The sequence below is a fragment of the Otolemur garnettii genome, unplaced genomic scaffold, assembly GCF_000181295.1.
Source record: "Otolemur garnettii isolate 467f Iridium unplaced genomic scaffold, OtoGar3 scaffold00103, whole genome shotgun sequence".
NCBI classification, from domain to species: Eukaryota; Metazoa; Chordata; class Mammalia; order Primates; family Galagidae; genus Otolemur; species Otolemur garnettii.
The window spans coordinates 1,716,223-1,727,647 of record NW_003852498.1 but is presented as its reverse complement, the minus strand read 5'-3'; positions in this window follow the sequence as shown (position 1 = coordinate 1,727,647).

Here is an 11,425-nt window from a genome sequence, read left to right as displayed (position 1 = left end):
CAGTTGGTCATTGTTGTTTAGCTGGCCCGGGCTGGGTTCAAACCCACCAGCCTGGGGGTATGTGGCCGGCACGCTAGCCACTAATTCACAGGTGCCACCTCAAAATGGGAGATTTTGACTCAGAGACACACATTCAGGGAAGATGTTGTGAAGAGACATGGGGAAAGGATGGCCATCTATAAGCAAAAGAGAAAGACCTGGGGCCTCAAAAGGAATCAGCTCTGACAGCACCTTGATTTGGAACTTCCAGCCCCCAGGAATGGAGGTAATACATTTTTGTTGATTAAGGGACCCAGTCTTTGGTGCTTGGTTCTGGCTGCCCTCGCAAGCTAATGCAGGTGGGGCTGGTCTGTGTGTTTGACCCCACGTCCCATGAAGTAGTATGGAAAGTGCTGAAGTTGAGATAAGAAGGGCTGGCTATTTATATACCTGGATTTCCTGTTTTTCATTTATATGACTTTTGGCAAGTCCTGTCATCTGACAGATCAAGTGGTTCCTTATTTTTTGTAATCATTTGTTCTCAGGAACTTGTCTTAAGCCTGAAGAGTATTCTAATCAGCTCTGATCCAAGTGCTGGTGGGTGAGACTATTGGCTTCCTACCAATAGGGTGATCCTAAGTCCTGGGTGAGTGGGACAGTACGACTTTCTATCTGTTGTTGGTAGAATTGTTAATAGTGCTCCTTTTTATTCCCAGTAGTGTCCCAGTTGGATGATAAATTAGATATATGATCTTTCTATCCTTTGCCCCTGCCTAAAGCCAATTTTGCCCAGGTAGCCACTCAGCTTCGGCAGAGGATCCTGATTTTTCAATGTCAATTATGCTTATTTCACTCCTTGTTTGTAACTCATTCAGCAACACCTGCTCAAGTCAACTAGAGCAGAGGATTCCTGAGTTGTGATTGGCCTAGAGTGAGTACATATCCTAATCTGGCCAAATGAGATTAAAAGGCATAATTGTAGATCATAAGTAGCTGACTGTGTCTTTTTTTCCAATGAATGACATTACATTGCATCACTGTTGCTGCTAACCATATTGTCAGCCTCATTTAGGAAAACTCAGGAATAAAAATGCACACGGAGGGGACATAATGTGGAGATATGGAAAGAAAGTAGAACCTTCATTGTACCTCACCTAAAATGGGCCCCTAACTCCGTATTTCTTGAGGTGTGAAATGACACATTTTCTTACAGTATAAGTCTATTTGAGTCTTGAACTTTTATCCTTTTTAGCTAAATTATCTTAAATGAGATAATAGTCATTTCTTGTGGTTACTAGAACAACTCATTATAACTTGTGACTTAAAACAACAGAAACATTATTCTCTTATAGTTCTGAAGTTCCAAAGTCTAAAATCAGTTTTAATGGACTATAGTTAAGATATTGACAAGGCTAGTTCCTTCTGCAGGCTCTAGGGGAAAATTCCTTGCATTTTCTTGGTTCTGGAGGTCTTCTGTGTTTCTTAGCTCCCAACCTCTTCCTTGAATTACTACAATTTGTGCTTCTGTTGTCAGAGCTCCTGCCTCTGAAGTCAAACCTCCTCTGTCTCTCTCTCATAATGGCATTTATAGTTACATTTAGGGGCTACTGGATAGTGCAGGATAATCATCCCATCTCAACATCCTCAACTTAGTCCCAGCTAAAAAATCCTTTTTGTTATATAAGGTTGTGTGAGGTTACATATCCACAGGTTCCAGGGATTAGGATATGGAATCTTTGGTGGTCATTTTTCAGCCTTCTAGGCCATGCTTTTGACTTCAATGGAGAATGACCGAGATTCTGCAATGGTGAGGTAGGTGACGTGGGAGGCAGACTGCCGAGAGTGGGAACTGAGAGAACCCAAACCTGAGGATGAGAGTGCTAAGCACACTCACATTTTAAAGTGTGATCAGAGACAGGGTAGTTATTAGAAGTGTGTCTCTGAATTAATTTGATGTATCATGGCATTTTCTCTCCCCAACCCAGGAAGTAGGCAATGGGGTGCTGGCACTCAGCCCAAGCCAATTGAAGGGTCTCCAAAGGATAAGTCATGGAGAACAGAGATGCCAGGAAGTAGGAAAGGCTAGGATCTTATTTCCTGGCTTTATGGTAATGTAGCTGCAGAAACTTTTAAGCTTGCTTAATCCTCTCACCAGACTGGAGATTGGTAGAAAAACTCATTAGAGACCTTGAAAGGTCTGGTAGAGCAGGGACATACATGAAACAGAGAAACTGGTGCCTGCATCCTTTCTGTTTCTAGTTTGGAGAATTCCCAAGCTATGAATCTGGTTGGAACAACCTGTAATGGCAGGACACACAAAAGACAAAAGGGAACTACCAAAAAGTGTACCAATGTCTCTCATGAAAGTGCCAGCATTTAGGCATCTGCTCTGGTGAATTATATCTGTCCTGTAAGAGATACTTATTGTCCTAATCTATCCCATCTACTGCCTTGACCTTGGGGCACTTGTAGCAAAAGATACTTGTAGGTGGAGGGAGGAAGGGGAGCGACAGACTCAGCTTGCCTCACCATTGCCATTACCTCACCCAAAAATCAAGTTTCAGCCTCGGGGGAGAGGGAAGATTTGGAATGAAAGTTCGATTGAAGTTCTAATTTAGGCTAAATGAGATTTTTTAGAATCTGAGAGTGAATCACAGTCACTTAAATGAAATTGTTCCTGTCATGGAAAGAGACCCAGAGAGGCATTGGTTATGCCTGGGACATTATCTTGGAACTGTGAAGGGAGTTTGGAACAGAGAAAATTGGTCAGAAATGGCTGGAGAAAAAACTAATGAACTTCACTCCTTTTGGTAAAGTGCTGTATAGATAAGAATGTGTTAAAGCTAGAGAAGAATAAAAATGTGGCTATGGCTATAATTTAAAGTTGTAGATGAGTTACTAAGTGCAATTGGAAGTTAAGAACATCCCCCAACATTTGCTCACATTTTATACAAAGACAACCTCAGAATAAAGCAACTTTTGAAATTGAATAAATCAATTTTATCAAGATATCAAAAAAAGAAAAAAAGAAAAGAAACTCTAAGTTTCTTAAAAAATAAAGCAAAAAAAAAAAAAGCCAAACCCTAAGCAATTTTCAATTTTTTATTGAAAATAGGGATAATTTTGTTCATTATGTACTTAAAATTTACAGCTTCCACTTTTCCAAAATTGCATTGCATTATTTTTTTTATTATTATTCCTCAGATACAGCATGGCATTTCTGATGTGAGATAAGTAAAAAATCATATTCTATACTTCCCCCCACCTCAACCCATGAGTCAGATGAGGAGGAGGCATTTATTGAAACAGGAGGGAGAATACTGAAAGAATATTGTACATGGTATTTTTCCGCTCATTTTATCTAATAAAGCTGTTAAAATAATTCTTTCATGTGACAGATTAGGTAACAGCGAGCTGAAGAGCTTTTCTCGCAGCTTGCTTTTACTGTGCCATTTCCTTTTCTTTCCTGTAAATGTGTTTGGCCCACAGACCTCCCATTAGTTTTAAAGGGATTCAGTGTCTAAATATACACCAGGACACGAGAATCTGTCCTCGGAAGGAAAAACCTCTATTGTTGCTCGTGCAGTGGTGTTTCGGGGGAATCCTTCTGAAAGATTAGCCATTAATTCCACTTCCTGCCCCCACTGATGATTAGACAAGGAAATAACATGTCTTTAAAATGAACCAACTGCCCAGAGGACGTGCATTGAGCCACCAACTGTAGGAAATAATATAAAAGCGCCTTCTTCTTAAATCTAAGTGTAAGGGGTCAAGCTGCAGGAGGAGGCCTTGCTAAATGTCAAGGCAAAGGAGAATCAATCTTTAAATAATGAGCACTTTATATCTGTTAAAATTATGAATGTGTACATTAATTCATGCAACTAATGATTTTGTAGCCCCATTTATTTGCCAGGTGCTGCTGTGGATGCTGGGAATCCAGTAAGGAACAAGATGTATGAAAAGTCCTGTGTTCATGTAGTTTACATTCTAGAGTGCAGGGACAGATAACAAAGTAAATTTTGTGTATTGTGTTGTATCTAGTCGTGTACATCTACACACCCCACTGCTGAATATCACTACGGTCGCTAGATGGCCAAGCGGAAGGTGACCCCAATGATTGATACCCAGTGATGAGGTACTTAGCACTTTTTCTAGGATGACTTTGTGAACTTTAATGTCGGACCTTACACAACAACAGTTCTGATGGCCAGTCCAGAAAAGAGCTCTAGAGTTGCTCTGAAGGGTGGACTAGGCCCTGGCATCTGCACATAGCTTCCCAAGGGAGTATCTTAAAGGTGACTGTAGTGATATTCAGAAATGAGGCATGTAGCCCTTTTTGTAGGATCAAAGTCCACCTTGTACATACAGATGTCTCTCTATCTCTATACCTATATTCATATTTATATAGTGAGAAGTTCTATGGAGCTCATGTCACCCAGGAAGTGGAGAGAAGGGAAAGAGGGAGAAGGTATTTTAAATGAGGGGGGTCTTAGAATTCCTTATCACTTAGGCAATGAGGAAATATATGAAGGCGGGGAAGGAGTTAGGTGCAGCAATTTCTGGTGGAAGAGGTTTCTAGGCAGAGGGAGCAGCAAGTGGATGTTCTTCATTGGTAGAAAAGGCTGGAGGAGAGAGAGGGAGAGCAGAGACAGATGAGGATAAAGGTTGTAGGGATGCAGTTGACATGGGACCTCCTGGGCCATGGTGAGGGACGAGGTTTTCCTCTGAGTGGGATGAGAGCCACTGAAGAGTTTGAGTAGAGTGTGTTAGAGCTTGACTATAGTTTTGGAAGAGTCACTGTGATTTCTGGGTTGAGGGATGGAGAAGATTGTCTAGGAGGTCATAGTAATAATCCAGGGGAAAAACGATGATGGATGGCTCTTGAGAAGGGTGGGAGTGGTTGGGGTAGTGTGAAGAAGATATACTTTAAAGAAAGATCCAATAATATTTGCTAATGCAATGTGTTTGGAGTATGAGAAAAAGAGAAGGTTCAAAAATGACTCTAAGGCTTTTGGTCTGAGTTCCTAGACTGATGGAGGAAATATTCTTTACTGAAAAGGAGCAGGCTGTTGGATGTTAAAAGGAAGTTCTGCGTGAATGTGTTAAGTTTAAGAAGTAAACTTGTAGATATTCATGTGGATCTGTCTGGTGGGAAGTTGATACATGAATCTGGACTTCGGGAGAGAGATCTTGATTACATATGTGATTTGGGTACCACACACAAAAACACGCACACACTCTCACAAATTCTAAGAAGTAAGCATGGATAAAGATTGAATCCTGAGGGACCCCATTTACTTGGGGAGTATTCATGAACCAGCAAAGGAGGTAGGAAGTGGGCAGTGAAGTTGGAGGAAAATCAGGAGAGTGTGTTATTCCAGAAATCAAATTATGGAAGTTTCCCAGTGGAGCCTGGTTGACTGGCCAAAGAATTGATAAGTGATTTGGCCAAAGAGAAGTTCATTGGTGTCCTTGATAAGGTGAGTTTTAAATGCACACATGGTGTGGAGTGAAAACCTTATTACAGAGGGTTCCAGAAAAAGTGGGTTCCAGAAAACATGGAAAGTTAGAGGTATCACATATAGGAAAATTTTAAAGGAGCTTTGTAACAAAGAGGAGCCAATATGTGGGGAATTACTGGAAGAGGATATGAGGTCTAGGAGAGGTTATTCTTTTTCATGTTTTGTAGATGATGGAAATTATAGAAGTTTTTATTTCTACACTGATGGGAATGTCAGAGTATACAGAAGAACATTAATAATGGAAAGGAGATGGGAGGAATTGCTGACATGATGTGTTTGTGTAGGCGGGAGGCAGTGGGTTCCAGTACACACGAGGGATTGCATTTAGACCCGAGCAGGTATAATCCATCTAAAGTAGCTAGTGGGAAGGCAGACGGTGTGGGCGCAGATGCCGGTATGTGAATTAATGTGTCATAGGCACCTCTGGAAATTCTTTTCTGATTTTCTCAGTGAAAGAGAAAACATAGTCTTCAGCTGAGAGTGAGGATGGGGAGATGGGAGAAGAAGTAGAGGTTTGAGGAGGAAGGAGAAGACAAGCTGTAGATGTCTAGAAGGCCTCAATAGTTAATGAACAACAACAACAGCAACAAAAATAAGATTAAGTGCTCTACACTAAGAGCTAACCACTTAGTTGATATTCCTTAACCTGTCACATGGAAGGTCTGTTTCACCAGTTCTACCAGCTGATTTAAAGCAAAGCAAGTAAGCGTTGTTTTAGGTTTCCTCAGCTCACACTAAGTGCATGGGAGCAGGTGCAATATAGGCAGAATATGGATGTTATCAGGTGTGGGGTTTTGCTACAGAAATATGATGCAGTGAGCGGGGAGTGAGAGAGAAGCAGGCGTCAGCAGGGGAGCACTGTATGATGGGTTGCGGAATTTTGAGGGAGCACTGTATGATGGGTTGCAGAATTTTGAAAGGACAAGTAGGGAAGTGGGGATGGGAAAGTGAGGGGCGGTATGTAAGATGCATTTTTAGAACTGTATATCTTGCTGAAGTTGGGAATTGTTGGAGCACTGAAGGCACAACAGTCTGAGAGGCCAGTGCTGGGCATTGGCCATGATGAGCTGTAGCTTGTCCAGCAGGAAGTGGGGGAGAATGGTGAGCCAGGAAGTTACGGTCACTGCAGAAGAGGAGGATGGAGACACTGAGGGGCAAGGCAGGGCCCTGGAAGAACCTCGTGCACTGATTTTGTAATCTCCAAAAATTATGGCTGAGTTGTCCTGGAGAGAGAAATGGAGAGCCAGAAACTACATTTTTCCAAGACTCAGGAATGGAATGATTCACTTAGAAAGAATCAATGATATGTGTATAGTCTTGTCTGGAAGAGCAAATAAATAAATATATAAATAAATAAAAATAAAACCAATCTAAATATTTTTCAATAAATAAATGATTAAATGAATTAGCATCCCCATGTAAAGAGATGCTATGCATTCTTACTAAACAAGGCTATTTCACATATACCGACTAGGATATATGTTTATAATATGTTAATAAGTGAGAGATTGCTGTATGTTAATATAAACAGTAAAATTGATTTTAAAAATTTAAAATAGATAATACTCTTAGAGGTCTGATGGTACACACATAGGAGAATATGAAATCAACCAAACTTTTTAGGGTTTTGGAGTTGACAAAACTATTAGGTAAGAACGTGAGACTTTCACTTCTTTTCCAAGTCACACAAATTCTTTAACATTATTTCTTATAAAACGTAACATAGATTTTAAAACGTGCACAAACCATGAAGCAGACGTGGATTTAACCCTAACCATTGTTACACACTGTAGAACAGTCCTTCCTGTGTGTGAATTACGTATGAATAGAGTAATCCAGTATGAACTCTGTTGTGGGGACTTCCTCATTATATATATAAAATCCATCCCTGTCTGGGGATAGCAGTTTATTTTCATTTGTATGTAATATTCTGCATAGAGTATGCCACAGTCCATCTGTCTATCCAACTGTTGATGGACTAACTTACAGTTTGAACTACAATGGACACTGCTTCTAGGAGCGTCACGTACACACCGTGGTGCCCAGGTGCGTGCACTTCTGTTGAGTATTGTGTATTTCTAGTGGTAGAACCGCTGAGTAATAGGGTATGTGTTGCTTTGTGTCACGTAGATGGTAACAAACTGTTTCACTGCTCCCAACAGGAGAGTCCCTTTTGTTCTGTAGCTTTTCTAACACTTGATTTTGTCATTTAATTTTTCAGCTACATTAATGGGCATTTTGATTTGTATTTCCACCATTCTTAGTGAAACTGTTTATTGGCTATTTGGATAACCTCTGGTGCACTGTCGGTTTCAATCTCAAGAGCATTTTTCCTACTGAATTGTTTGACTGTATTTATATTTTTTAGAAGATTTTTAAAAATTAAAAAATGAGTCCCCTTTTCACTTGATACATTGCAAATACTTCCTCCCACATGTGGATTGCCTTTTTATTCAGTTAATGATAGCTTTTGACAAAGAACTCTAATATCGTCAGGTTTGCCAGTATTTTCTCTATGGTTCTCTGTGATTTATGTGTCCTGTTTAAGAAGTCTTTCCTGGCTCGGTGCCTGTAACTCAGTGGTTAGGGCGCCAGCCACATACACCGAGGCAGGTGGGTTTGAACCTGGCCTGGGCCTGCTAAACAATGACAACTGCAACAAAAAAATAGCCGGGCATTGTGGTGGGTGCCTGTAGCTCCAGTTACTTGGGAGGCTGAGGCAAGAGAATTGCTTAAGCCGAGAGTTTGAGGTTGCTGTGAGCTGTGATGCCATAGAACTCTACTGTGAGCAACATAGTGAGACTTTGTCTCAAAAAAAAAGTCTTTCCCAACATTAACGTTATTAAAATATTCTCTCTTTTTAATTTCTAGAAATTTTGTTGTTTTGTCTTTCACATTGAGCTGTGTAATCTACCTGATGCCAATTTTTGTGTTTGACATTCAGTAAAGAACCAGTTTCATCTTGTCCCTATATATAAGGGGCAAGCTAAATCCCTATAGCTATCTAATCGTTCTAGGAGGACTTTTGAAAAAAAGTATTTTTTCCCCACTGTTCTGCAGTGCCATATTTGCAGTAAATTGTATGTTTATATGTACATAAATTTGCTTCTAGAATTTGTATTATACTCTTCTGACCTATTTTTCCTGTTCTTATGCTAGTACTTTTTTGTTTTAATAACTGCAGCTTTATAATAAGATCTGATAGTGGATCAAATCCTCTCATTTATTTCTTTTTTAAAGAATATCTTGGCCAGACATAATCCGTTATGTATCTTCACTTCCATTTATGTTTTAGTAGTAGTTTTTCAAGTTACACACACACACATAACAGTGAACTTTTTATTAGGATTGAATTATTAGTGGCAGAGCTTTGACATCTTCATGATATTGAGCCTTTAATTCACGTTCGTGATACATGTTCTCACTTACTGAGATCTCCTTTGATTTCTTTCAATAACAGTTTACAATTTTCTGTGTTGAAATTTTCCACGTATTGTGCTAGATTTTAAAATGCTCATGCGTGTGTCAGCTGTAGTGGAGGCCTCGGTGCACCACCAAAACCTTCCCTCTGGGAGTGAAGCGCTCACTTCTCAGCTGCCCGGGGTGTGAGGTGATAACAGTGCTCAGCTGAGGCTCCCTCCCTGGAGCTTCCCTTCAGTTGAAGAGAGCTATTTGGCCTAAAGTCATTCTTTCCCAGAGAGCATTCAGTGCTTGTTGGATGTAAGAGTATAAAAGCCTGGTAAAGCCCCCTTGTCGTTTGGGATACCTTTGAAGGGCCATCTCAACTTCAGAGCTTCCTGGAGAATTGGCTGAGTCCTCGTTGCCACTGCACTGAAATTAATGTTTTCCCTTTGCTCAATCCGACTTTCTTCACTTCCCACAGGTCTTGGTGTTGACAGTACTTCCCAGTAAGGTATGGAAATATTTAACTCAGAATCTGCTTCTCTGAGAACTCAAATAGTTGCAGTCTTTTTATGCAATTTTAATTTTTCCTGATTTGTGGAAATGCAATTGGATTTTATACAATGAGTTTATATTTATACAATGTATTTTGTACAAATTACCACCTTAGTAATATATCTTCGTGTTTTCTCTGCATATATTTTTTTAGAGATGGGATCTTGCTTTGTTGTCCAGGCTGGAATGAAGTGGCTACTTGTAAGCATGATCTTAGGGTGCTGCAGCCTCAAACTCCTGGGCTCCAGAGATCCTCTTGCCTCAGCTTCCTCCCTCTTCAGCTGAGACTACAGGTGGGAGCCACTACATCACACTTGCTTTTATAGTTTTGATTGTCTACACATGCAAACACATGGTTTCTGAGTCATGGCATTTTTTCCCTTCCGTTCCAGTCATTATGTGTTTGATTTCCTTATTTTGCCATACTGAAAAAATCTGGACCTCCAGTATAATTTCAGTGGACCTGGTGACAGTGGGTTTGTCTCATTTTGAATTTGGGGGAAAACTTTTAACATACCAGCATTAAGTAAAATTTCAGGTAGGTTTTCCTTTTAATAAACTATTGGATTAAAGATCCTTAAGGACGAATTACTTCCTTTTGTCCCTGGTTTGTGAGAGATTTTTTTCACGAGTGGGTTTTAAATATTAAAAAAATATTTTTGGTATTTTTTGAAATCATAATATTTTACTCTTTATTTTAAAGGAGTGAAATAAATCTTGATTTTCAAATGTTAAAACAAGCTTGTATTACTGGTGAATAACCCATATTAGTAGTTTTGCTTAATTTTCTAAATATAAAAATAGACTTGTTTGGTTGATTTTTTGCTTAGCATTTCTTAAATCTAGGTGCATGATTGAGATTGGCTTATAATTTTATCATCATATTACTTTATTTTAGTATCAAGGTTATGTTGGTACCACAAATAACAGTGTGGATGTTTCTTTCTGTATGAGTCATCTTTTATTTCTTTAAATTAAATCATAGCCGCATACTTTAATACTATCATGGGGTACAGTGTGGTGTTTTCATATACAATTTGAAATACTTTCATCCAACTGGTTAACATAGCCTTCATGTCGTTTTCTTAGTTATTGTGTTAAGACATTTATATTCTACATTTAGAAAGATTCACGTGTCATCTTTACTGTGTAACAAGCTATCCTAAAACTCAGCGCTTTAGAACAACTTTGATTGCCTCACGGCTTCTGTGGGCCCTCGGGCTATCAGACTGACAAGACTGCAGTCTTCTCCGGGCCTGACTGGGGAGATCTTCAGGTTCACTCTCAAGGTTGTGGTAATGTGTAGTATGTCAGGGTTGTTGGATTAAGACCTCAATTTCCAATGAGCTGTTGGTACGAGGCCACTCTCAGTCCCTTGTCACATGCACTTCTCCATTGGCCTGCTCACAAGACTGTGGCTTCATCAAAGTGAGAAAGACTTCTGGCAAAAAAGAGGTCATCGTCTTTTGCAACCTAATCTTGTAAGTGAAATCCTCTCATTTGCCTGCCTTTTGCTTCTTGGAAGCAAGTCATTAGGTCTAGTCCATGTTCAAGGGAAAGAGATTCCATAAAGGCATGAACGCCAGGAGGTAGAGATCAGTGACAGCCATTCCAAGCGCCTCCTAATGAATGTCTTTTCCACTCTCTAAGAAATTGTATGCACAATTTGGGCTACTTCTTATGAATTTCAAGTTACTTGGTCAAAAGACAATCTAATTTTTATTTTTTTTAATTATGGGCAAAGTTTGAGGTTCTATTTCTTTAATAGTTAACTAATTACACTTCTTTTGTCAGTGCTGATGAATACTGCTTTTCAGAGTTCTTGACCTTTCCATCAAGTGTTTCGATCTCTTGGCCTCCACCTGTTTATAATATCCTCTTTTGATACTGATTGCGGGATATAGTGATGCTCACTTTGTCACTTCTGCCATTGCTTTTCTGTGCCTTCTTGTGCCACTTTCCCTTGA